This window comes from Podarcis bocagei (genome assembly GCF_964188305.1).
Source record: "Podarcis bocagei genome assembly, chromosome: 5".
Taxonomy (NCBI): Eukaryota; Metazoa; Chordata; class Lepidosauria; order Squamata; family Lacertidae; genus Podarcis; species Podarcis bocagei.
In genome coordinates, this window is record NC_138129.1 from 20,174,130 (window position 1) to 20,186,374 (window position 12,245).

A 12,245-nucleotide genomic window follows, 5' to 3' on the forward strand; every position below is an offset into this window, starting at 1 on the left:
ACAGAGGAAGTAGCAAAATCTATAAGTCAGAAAGTTGCAGGAACTTCCAAGAACGAAGCTGTGATCTCTAAATTTCATTTTTCAAAGCTAGGTCAATGTTTCAAGTCTCAATTTGAGGGAGAGGTTACAAAGCACACAAATTTATTTGTACAATACAAACGCTGTTTTCTACTGACTGTATTCTGCAGCACTCTTTCTAAAACACATTGGCCTTGTTTGCATGTCACAGTAAACTCTGCACGGACCTATCCTGGCCATGTTGTTTCCCCCTGAGTTCCCAAGCAGTAATCTGTAGCTAAGGTCTATTCTTGGTTTGTACATCATGGTTTGGACAGAACACTAAGTCAGGGATCATGGTATGTTTCCTCCATGTGGGGAGGAGTCAAATGCACCGAAGTACACTATGGTGAACTATAGTTTACTATGAAATGCAGACTGGACCATCGGCTGTATGATGAGTTTAAATTTGATACATACATAGCAACTCATACAAATTAGGGGGCAGGAATCAAACAAATACAACCCAATCCTCCTCTACGTAGTCAATGGAAGGGGTGAGGAAACTCAACAAGTATGGTTTACATCACAGTTAGCAAACCACAAGCCTGTATATACATTTACTTCCCACTGCCAGGTATGTGGAAGGGGAGGTCTAAAACGGCCTTGCATGGCAATGAAAAATCTCAGTCTGCACACCCCTCAAAGCAACTTCAGCGAAATTGCAGCCAAGGCGTTTTATTTAGGGGTAGGTAAGTTGCAAGTTGGGACGCGGGTGGCGCTGTGGTCTAAACCACAGAGTCTAGGGCTTGCCGATCAGAAGGCTGGCGGTTTGAATCCCCATTACGAGGTGAGCTCCCGTTGCTCGGTCCCAGCTCCTGCCAACCTAGCAGTTCGAAAGCATGTCAAGGGCAAGTAGATAAAAAGGTACCGCTCCGGCGGGAAGGTAAACGGCGATTCCGTGTGCTGCTCTGGTTCGCCAGAAGTGGCTTAGTCATGCTGGCCACATGACCTGGAAGCTGTACGCCGGCTCTCTCGGCCAATAAAGCAAGATGAGTACCACAACCCCAGAGTCGTCCGCGACTGGACCTAATGGTCAGGGGTCCCTTTACCTTTACCTTTAAAGTTGCAAGTTACCCAAGGCCTGAAAGATTCAATGAGGGCTAGAGACAAGTTTGATGAAAAAAACGCCTTATATGCACATGAACACATTGTCCAACTTAGATAAGCATGACTGCTTACTTAAAGGTGCTATTTATTCTGGATCTCGGTTGCAGATTTCTTACCCAGATGATTCAGAGAGACACCATGTATGTTTTATTAAACTTGCTCCTTGCTTCACAGAAGAATAGTGCGATTCTAGCCTGTTCTCTCCGATGCACATTGCAATCTGCACAATCACACACTGTACTTTTCTCAAATGAGTTATCAGAATAGATCTAAATGGTTCTAAGAAAATGGTTCTAAGAAAAACTTCTTTTTCTTTGGAAGGGAACAAAAGCCGCACAATGGAGTGCTCATTTTTTAAATCTTCAAAACCAGTTTAAGAATCTCAGGTAGCAAATGGCACCAAGAAAAAGTCAGATATGATTAACGAATGATGAAGACTGAATATATCTTATACTGAAGTTAAAAAAAGAGACCTAGAGATTCAGGAAAATAAATGTAAAAGTGCTAGCATATCTGTGAAAAAAGTTATACCAAAAAATGGGAGGGGGGAGAGAGAAGAACCAGTAGAATTTAAAAAATAGTACAGAGAAGAGAGAATGCAAAAATGTTATGGCCCAGAAATAATCTGCTCTGCTGGAGGAGGCTTGGATGGGGTAAATGTCCCTCTGCTTAATTTTTGAGGGGAGTACTGCTGGCTGGGCATAGCTTCCAACCCAATCTTCAAGAAGGAGGAAGATAATCACATTATTAGAGGTAATAAGAAGCACTGCCTACAATTCCAAGCCTTTTCAGTTTAAGGTTCGGAAGACAGCTTATGCAGCATGGGCATGCCATGAGAAATAAGGAATTTGTTACTAGGTCCAAAATTCACTTCTCAAGAAGCATGCTTGCAAGACTGAAGGTTTTCCAAGGGCTAAATCAGACAAGGCCACCTACCATTAAATCCTCAAGTATTCTTGTCCCCCCCCCCCATGGATTCACCTAATGTGCTGCTGCATACTGACTTACAGAGTGAAAATTTGTGCTGCAAAAGTACAAATCTGAAATCCTGGAGAGCCATGGCTAATCAGTGCAATGATAGAAAGCAGTTTCCTATCATTTATGCCCTTTATCTTTGCTGCACAAGCGGCAGAAGAGCAGGCACAGTGATAATCCAAGGAAGTGAGAATCCTTTCAGTTTAGTGACCAAGCAAAGCCATGCCTTCACTGGTAGCCTTGGTGTGTCTTGCAGTAATGCACTGCTGCTGTATCATTTACACCAGGGTTTCCCAAACTTGGGTCTCCAGCTGTTTTTGGACTACAACTCCCATCATCCCTTGCTAGTTGGATGAGTGGTCAGGGATGATGGGAACTGTAGTCCAAAAACAGCTGGAGACCCAAGTTTAGGAAACCCTGATTTACACCAATGTGTTAAAGGCTCAAGAACGTTAAGACAAACTGGACCGAAATGCAGAGCGTGCCCCCTCCCCCTTTTTCCCATACCAAGAAAATTAAGACTTGTGGGCAAAACAAGTTAGACAGCCCGCAGTTGGTAGGCTTGTGAAATGAGAGTGTGTTTGTTTGCAGAGCTCCAATCCTGTTTGCAGAGCCAAGTACAAGCAACTAGCAAGGACTTGCATCTCTAAATATAGAAGAATCCTCTTTGGAAGATCACACAACTCCCATGACATTCCTCCTTGCATATTTCACCCTCCAGACCATGTCGACACACCTTTACCACTGTACCCTGCAACTAAGCTTGTTCCCTCCTCGTAATTCACTTTTCATCTGCATGTACCATTATCACTTACTAAATCCCAAAGAATGATTGAGAGATTACCTCAAATCCCTGTTGGCCCTGAAACTTGAGAACACATCTAACCACCAGCATGAAGATTTAATAACCCGGGTGGATAAAGTGAACCGTCCACCTTTCCAACTGCAAAATTGTTAGTCTAGTAGAAGGAAGCAAGTCTACATGCCTAGGAGGAGAGTATAAAAGCAAACAGAAATATAATTTACATCAATTTACACTTGAAAAGCATGCTGGAGAAACCACTTGCCAAGGTAAGAGGGAAACGAATGGTACATATATTCATATAGTAAACAGGACTCTTTTTTAATCTTGTAGAATATACAGTTTTCATAGTTTTAAGGGAAGGGTAAAGATGCTACTGTTTTGGTAGATACCCCTAGGTCTATTCAATCAGCTAAATACAAAAAACCTGGCATCTATAGGTGACCCAAACCCAATTTAAAAAGCAAGTTGATATGTGACCACATAACGCCATGACAATATCATGGCCTTCTACCATATAGGGGACATAGACACTCATGTGTTCTCACCAGGGCGAGTGTCTGCTGCACTCTTCCAAAGCTGATGGAAGGTGCTCCATGCCACCTGAGCCTCAAGCAACAGCCATGGACCTAGAAGAAGCCCCCAAGCTACGTCCACACTCCTTCGGAGAGTGTGCAACCCCATCAAGAGCAGGCCATCTCTCTTCCATCCAGTCTAGAAACTGTTCACTAATAACACCTCAGTCTTATCTGGATTGAGCTTCAGCTTGTCGGTTCTCATCCAGTCCACTACCGAGGCAAGACCAGCACATCCATTGCCTCACCTGAAGATGTCAAGGAGAAGCAGGGGTGTGTATCATCAGCATATTGCTGACAATGTACAGTGGTACCTCGGGTTAAGAACTTAATTCGTTCCGGAGGTCCGTTCTTAACCTGAAACTGTTCTTAACCTGAAGCACCACTTTAGCTAATGGGGCCTCCTGCTGCTGCTGCGCTGCTGCTGCACGATTTCTGTTCTCATCCTGAAGCAAAGTTCTTAACCCGAGGTAATATTTCTGGGTTAGCGGAGTCTGTAACCTGAAGCGTCTGTAGCCCGAGGTACCACTGTACTCCAATTCGTCAGATGACCCCACTCAGCGGTTTCATGTAGATGTTAACCAGCACGGGGGATAAAATCGAACCCTGAGGAACCCCAACCATATATACTCACCCCTCCTCACAGACAAACACTGCTTTTCTCCCACTTCACTCCTTTATTTACATGTCTGCTGTGGTCACCTCCTGCTCTGAACTCACTTTTCACTGAGTTGTAAAGCCAGGAGGTTGCAGCCAGCTGAATTCTACTCAGAGTAGGACCCACTGAAATTCATAAACCTCAGTTAGTCGTGTCCATTAACTTCAATGGGCCTACTCTGAGTATGACTTGCACTGGGTAGAACCCAAGTGTGTGTGTGTGTACGTACACACGCACATGTCACAAATACAGTGGAATAGAGGCCTTTCAGCAGCGACGCCTGTTCCTTTGGCAGAAAACAGGAAGCCAAAAGTCTCTTCTTCAAAGATTTGTTTCTAAAATAGATTGCTCATCTTCTACCTCCGCCCACAAAAAGGTCATGCTGCTTTTGATGCCTTGGCCTGCGGCTATGGAACTCTACCATGAAGTACAGTCAGGGAGGTTGGGGTTCAAGAATGTTTCTCACATATAGTGTAATTAGGCTGTAAACTTGTGTCTTGACCACAGCTCTTCAGCTTTGCAGTTCCTGCTTAAAGTATGGCATGTCCATTAGCTGAGACCCCTATTAATACTGGTGCATCCCAAATTCCATGTGCTTCTTTCTGTTTGAATGTGGTTTGATCTTGTTGCATAGTTGTTATCTATATAATAGACAGCCCACATTCTTATTCTTATTCTTACTTTTCAAAAAATATTATTTCTATTGCTGCCCCAAATAGAACATGGGCAGCTCACAAAGCAAAAATTCAGACTACAATGAACATGCACAACCAAAGAACTGCTAATATTTAGATAGTTAATACTCAGCATGTCTGTTAGCAACTGTTGAATCCCTCCACTCCCAAATAACTGAACAGATCGCACTTGCCGTTTTGGTTTTCCTTCTGACTTTTGAATCCATAGTTCTTTATGTTTCTGACACCGACACATTTAATGCATCACATCAGCAATCGGAGCCAATATAAGACAATGGCTTGTTTCTCTCGCTACTTGAGGACCACAACCCAGGGCCACAACACCCTCAGTGGAGAATTAGGTTACTCTTCCTCCCTTACTTAACCTCTGGAAAGAGAAACCTTTAATCTCCACGGCTATTTGAGCACCTCAGGATCAAAAAATGTCTCTCCTTCGTCTCATAGTGGCTGCAAAGCCCACAGCAGGAGCAGGAGCTGACTCAGCTGATAGAGAAAAAAGAACGGAAACAGCAGCACAACACCCATGTTACAGATGAAAGGGGCGAAACAGCTGCTGCACACGACATGCTTTTTCCAGCTCAGCGGATCAGAGGAGCTTACTGGCTAGTCACTTGGCTTCCAACCCGCTTTAAAAAAAAGTTCTTCCTCAAGAAGGGATGCTGACGTATGGAGGAGGAGGTGGGGCAATGTAAACAGCGAGAAACCCTCAAAATGGTGGGTCAGAAAAGACTCAATAACATAGAAAGAAGGAAGCAAACTGTGAACGGTCAAGGTAATGCCTGCTAGGAAATGCTGACTAGCACAGAAGGAGGAATACAGCCTGTATATATGAGGATACATGAATGTTACTGGTATCCAGGCTGCCAATAAAGTCGGCAGCAAAATTTACATCAAATTGGACTGGTCTGGAAACACAAGCCAAATGGTTTGGTTTTTTCACTCTGGTATCTCAACAGCCACTGTTTGAAAAGTTATCTGGCTGGTGACGACAAACTTCTGAACTATTCTTCAATCGAAAGAAGAGTGAGGAAACTTCTCAACATCTGCGTATCTCTGCTTCCTTTTACCCTCCACTTCTCTCCCCTCTCGTCCTGAAAAATGAAAAGGGGACCTTCAGAAATAAATCTGAAATAGTTCACAAAGAGACTGCTTACATGCATTTCCTGTCTGCTTGCATAAGAAACAGGAATGTCATGTACCGTACGTGTATGCTAATACACAAATTTGAAATCCTGGAATAAACACTATTATTATTTTTTTAAGCACCCTCAGCTTGCCCTGCTCCACAAACCTCTCACCTGGTTTTAAAAATATATATTGACATCTTGTGACATTCCATGTTGAACTGTCATTGTATTGCACCATGCTAGCTTTTCTTTAGAATTGCAAACAGGAAGGTCTGTGCTTGAAATAATTTTTAAAAGCCAAATAATTTCTTTCCTGATGCTGTTGAAAGGAGAGAGCTTAATGAATAATGACAAGCTTGCATTAATATATGCATTTTCTGTTTATGTGACCAACGCAACACAATACAAAAGAAATGGATTAAATACCTATTCAGGGCCAGCTAATGCTATAGTCTGAGCAATCTAATTACATTAAACAGATATATGGGCTTTTAGACTGGAGTGATTAATACGGAAATAAGCTGATGAATCAATTTGGAAGTTTTTACTCATTCCAGTGCCAACAGGCACACACATTTGCCAGTCTAGCCAGCTGAAAGAGGAAAATGCATGTTTGTGCACATATTGTTGAGATATTAAGCCCCTCGGCCATGATTTGCCAATCTGGTTCTTAGTGTGAACTCCCCAATCCAAACCACATTATGCTCAACTGTATTCCAATACCAGCGTCCGAAACTCACATTGTTCTAAGTGCATTCTGCAACAGGGAATTTCATTAATGTGAGCAGTTTCTGAACTCTGGGCGCTGTACTGCGCCTAAGATTTCAGATTAAAACTGCTGAGTAGAAGGAAAAGAGGACCTTTTCCTGCCTCCCCACTTCTAGCTACACTCTGAAGACTAGAGAAGAATACTATTAAGAATATTATTAAGAATATTAGGGGGGCGGGCAGGGGAAGTACGGCTTTGTTTTTTAGCAGTCTTCAGATGAGGACTAGACCATGTGAAAAATGAACATAAGATTTTAGCTGCAGTTCATTCATTTTCAGCTTTGTATTCTTGTTACTAAAAAAGCGTCCCTAGACGCTCCATTGCGTGCCTCTGACCTAGGTTGAAGGTGCCATTTAGACCCTAGCTTTCACATCTCGGTTTCTAATACTGGCTAATACACAAGCAAAGGACTCCCAAATAGCCTCCGGGATGAACAGCAACAGAAACTTCTGCAGAGTACTCTGTAAGCTCTAAGAAACAGGGAAAGGGCTCAGCCCCACTCCTCAATGTAGACAGTAGGAGCCTCTCCTTTTAGTCGCATCAGCTAATAGCTCCAAGCCAAGACACCATAAACTGATGCCTAAGCAGAGATCAGTGGAGAAAGACGAAGTTAGACAGTCAGCAGTGACCCTTCATCTCCTCCTCAACTGAAATAATCAGTTGCTAACTAGGTGCTTCTTATTGCTTTCTGTTCCAATATGCCTGCCAAGCTCCAGTCCTAGGCCAAGAGAAAAATAGCTTTAGCTCCTTGTGCTGCACTGCCCCACACTTGCATTGCACAGCAACACCTAGGGAGCGTTTACACATAATCATCAACACAGCACAAAAGATTAAAGCGCTCCAAACAAAAATCTAGTAATGCCAGTAAGATGTGTTGCTAAGACCAGGTAACATTCCGAAAGCCCATGTCAAATAAAAGAGCTCACTTGGCACTAAGCCTTGGAAACTGAATCCCAAATATGGGGCAGCATTACCTAGTACAGGAGTAACTAAGGTGGTGACCTCTGAAGGCTGTGGACTACAATTCCCACGAGCCCAGGCAATCATGGCCAATGAACATTGCTGATGGGAGTTTAGTCCAACCACCCTGGGGCAGGGGACCAACTCTCATCCGCCCTGACCATTGCCCATGCTAGCTGGGGTCGATGCAAGTTTTAGTTCAAGGTCTGAAGGGCACCTGATAATTCAGTTTAGGTCCCAGTCTCATGACACAATGGCCGGATGAAGCTGATCATCAACAGATCAGTGCCAAGTGCCCTCTCCAGCATACTGAATTGCTCCTTAGCGTTGTGGAGAATGAAATTAGTTGGGCAACGGCTGGAGCTCAAATGACACAGAACTTATTGTGAAGATGATGAAACAAAGAGTACACAGGCATGCCTACCACACAACAGTGAGGACTGCATTGGCCATGTTCATCCTGATGGATGCCCTTAGGGACAGGGTGTGTGCAATCGTTTTGCTCTTGGTCAGTCTCTCACTTCTAAATACTGTTTTACAGTCCTTAAAAGTAAGAAGAACAAGTGTCTTATCTCACAAGATTCAGAGGGGTAGACATGTAAGCCACTTGCAGCAAACACCATAAGGTGACTTGGGGCATCCTGAACACCCATTAATTGTATATATTAAAATTCTTCAAGGTGCTGCACAAGACGAGTCGCTGTGTCTGCTGCAACAAACCAACATGGCAACCCCTCTGGAAATTGTTAGTTGCCAAGATGAAGAGCAGACATTTTCACTTCTCCTAGCATGAACTGTGCTTGCCAACAAGGCAACTGACCACTACATTCCCCACCCCCCACCCCAAAGGCAAGCACAGATTTATTCAGCACTGGTTTCATCTTCTAATCTCGGTAAGTGATTTCCACCCCCTCCTTGCAAACGTTTAGGCTAATTACTCGGCATTCCTGTAAGTGATGGATGACATTATACTGCACTTCTCATCATTTATATGAAGAGTGGGTGCAAAGTATTTGAAAAATAATCAAGTTTTTTTCTCTTTTCTTTTATACAATCAAGCAATGTTTTTCAGAACCAGCATGAAGGAGGAGATGCCAGGAGGTTTTTAAAGCAGCCGTTGGGCATGTATGCTTCTCAGTGACTGAAATGCACCAAATGAATATTTTAACGTAAACATGTTTTAGCTTAAACGACATTGGGCAGAAAATGGGTTTCCAGACCAAATGATATTTGCTTCGTTTGCTCATGAGGAGTCATAAACTCGCTGGATAGCCGTGTGCAAGTTCATTCCCTCTCTCATCTACATCCGTCATGAGAGCAGTCTAACCATAGTAAGCAAATGCAGAAAATACACATATAAAGACTGCACAGCTGTACCTTGTGTAGTACATCACGAAAGGATATATATATAATTATATATTATTTGCACTGAAGTACTTATCAATTTCAAGCTCCAAGGCAAGTGTGTTCCCATAATTTTACCTCCAACACAATAGTTATGCCACCTTTATATGCCCAGTTCACTGAAAGTTCTTTTGCAAAGCCAGTTTGAAGTCACCAGAGCAAAGGAGGAGGGCGCTTAATATGGTTCTACCACAAGTTCAGTGCAATATTCGGCTTCATTAACATCACTCGTAAGTGCTTTATGTATTGCTTGTTTTCAGATTGCTGAAAAGCCGTAGTAAAGTTCACTAGCCGTGATGATGCAGTAATACTTGGATAGACTTCCAGGGGAAATACATTAGATGAAATCATTAATGTATTTTCCCCTGCAGTACTAGCAAAATATGACTTTAATTCTTTTCCCATGCAAGAGATTAAGCATCACTAAGCTTCTGCATCGTAATTTATGTTATAATCTCCATAAAGTAATTACTGGTTATAATCTCCATTTCAGATGTACGGTAAGGCCACCAATTCTGTAAACCTCCACAGGTCTACTCTGAAACAAGAAGTAAGCCACATGAACTAATTTCTGCCAGAGTTACGTTTATTAATAATAATTATTATTACTGTTATTATTATTCTATATCACCCTTCACACGAAGATCACAGGGTAGTTTACAATATAAAAACACAAAAATGCATAACATTTTTATAATATATTTATACATTTATGTATAATATAATTGTACATTTTATAATAACAAACAGGAGCAATACCTTCCTCCTCCCCCCCCCCCATTTAAAAGTCCACAAATTATTTAATTAGCTAAAGGCCTGGGAGAAGAGGAACGTTTTTGCCTGGCGCCTAACAATATGTAGCAAAGGCACGAGGAGAGCATTCCACAAGTGGGGAACCCTTCCACCAAAAACAAACAAATCAGCATAGGGGCAAATTAAGAAGCACAAATGAGTAGGAAATATTAACTGCAAGTCTACTAAGCTAACAAGCGATCAGGTTCACATACTGTTTTAAAGCACAGTTGAATTTAAGTATGGTTTAAAGGTGAACACACAGTATGGTGGCACACAAGGCTAAAAGAACAGCCCAATCCTGCTAAACTATGGTTTTGCTCTCCAAACAAACCATAACTTCCTGACTTCCTGACAGTAAGAGCTGTTCGACAGTGGAATTTGCTGCCAAGGAGTGTGGTGGAGTCTCCTTTGGAGGTCTTTAAGCAGAGGCTTGACAACCATATGTCAGGAGTGCTCTGATGGTGTTTCCTGCTTGGCAGGGGGTTGGACTCGATGGCCCTTGTGGTCTCTTCCAACTCTATGATTCTATGATTCATAAGTTGTAACAAAGCTTTGATGTTGGATTACCACTTGTCATTTGTTCATGGGAAACCAAACAATGACCACTAAGAATCATAGAGTTGAAAGGGACCTGGAGGGTCATCTAGTCCAGGCTTCCTCAACCATGGCCCTCCAGCTGTTTTTGGCCTACAACTCCCATGATCCCTAGCTAGCAGGACCAGTGGTCAGGGATGATGGGAATTGTAGTCTCAAATCATCTGGAGGGCCGAGGTTGAGGAAGCCTGATCTAGTTCAACCCCCTGCAATGCATTACAGTGGCACCTCTGGTTACATACCTAATTTGTTCCGGAGGTCCGTTCTTAACCTGAAATTGTTCTTAACCTGAAGCACCACTTTAGCTAATAGGGCCTCCTCCTGCTGCTGCGCTGCCAGAGCATGATTTCTGTTTTCACCCTGAAGCAAAGTTCTTAACCCGAGGCAGTATTACTGGGTTAGCGGAGTCTGTAACCTGAAGCGTATGTAACCTGAAGCATATGTAACCCGAGGTACCACTGTACATCATGAAATGGCCAAGGCAAACCATGGCTTGGCTCTCGGAGGTGCAGCAGCAGGCAAGGAGCAAGATATTAGTCCTGTGCACTAGCAACACTGCACATCCACCTTTAAAACAAAGCTATGCTTTAAAATAAAGCTATAGCTTTAAAACAAAACTATGCTTTTCTTGGGAGAAAAGCAATGACAAACCTAGACAGCATCCTAAAAAGCAGAGACATCACCTTGCCAACAAAGGTCCGTATAGTTAAAGCTATGGTTTTCCCAGTAGTGATCTATGGAAGTGAGAGCTGGGCCATAAAGAAGGCTGAAGAATTGATGCTTTTGAATTATGGTGCTGGAGGAGACTCTTGAGAGTCCCATGGACTGCAAGAAGAACAAACCTATCCATTCTGAAGGAAATCAGACTTGAGTGCTCACTGGAAGGACAGATCCTGAAGCTGAGGCGCCAATACTTTGGCCACCTCATGAGAAGAGAAGACTCCCTGGAAAAGACCCTGATGTTGGGAAAGATGGAGGGCACAAGGAGAAGGGGACGACAGAGGACGAGATAGTTGGACAGTGTTCTCGAAGCTACCAGCATGAGTTGGACCAAACTGCGGGAGGCAGTGGAAGACAGGAGTGCCTGGAGTGCTCTGGTCTATGGGGTCACAAAGAGTCAGACACAACTAAACAACATGCTTGATTGTGGTTCACAGCAATAGGTACACCAAAGCAAGGAGGAAAAAGCATAGAAAACCAAACCGGACAATTACCTGCAATCTCTCAATATTTCTTTACCAGCTTTTCAAACCATTTACAGCAATATAGCTTTGTGCATCTTTAAATAGGGGTAGGAGCCGGGATCAGTTTTCCTTATTTTTATACGCATTAGAGTGCACCTGTTGTATATATCCTACCTCTAAATCCTCGTGTATTTTAATCACGGCCACAAATGCTGGACAACTGTTTTGAAGCAGAAGGGCTGGTGAGACAAAGCATAGCTCAAGAGAAGTGAAGGGCTTTACATAGCCATGGCTGCTTAAACAGAGTGCTGGGCAGAGGAGGGGATCAAAATCCTGTGTTGGCACTCCACGTGTGCCCAGAGAAGAATAATTATGCCAAGATGTACAGATTACACACATTAAAGACAGCCTACATATATTAAGCAAAAAATCAACAGAATAAAAATACATGGGTGTATTTTTTTTAAAAAAAGGAAAGAATACAGATTAATAAATAGATCAATCGGTCAAAAGGAGGTTGAATACTCTTGGAGCATATTC

At 42.9% G+C, this 12,245-nt stretch overlaps 1 protein-coding gene and 1 long non-coding RNA gene across 3 annotated transcripts in view; one reads left to right on the plus strand and one right to left on the minus strand.

The window, feature by feature from the left end:
* The window catches only part of PTPN1 (protein tyrosine phosphatase non-receptor type 1), an 87,820-nt gene that overhangs the window by 60,162 nt on the left and 15,413 nt on the right, over positions 1 to 12,245 (minus strand). The gene's annotated exons all lie outside the window — the stretch shown is intronic.
* LOC308588444 lies at positions 896 to 7,058 on the plus strand. Its single transcript, XR_014008770.1, has 2 exons — positions 896 to 3,595; positions 3,663 to 7,058. It is a non-coding gene; the product is annotated as an uncharacterized lncRNA (long non-coding RNA).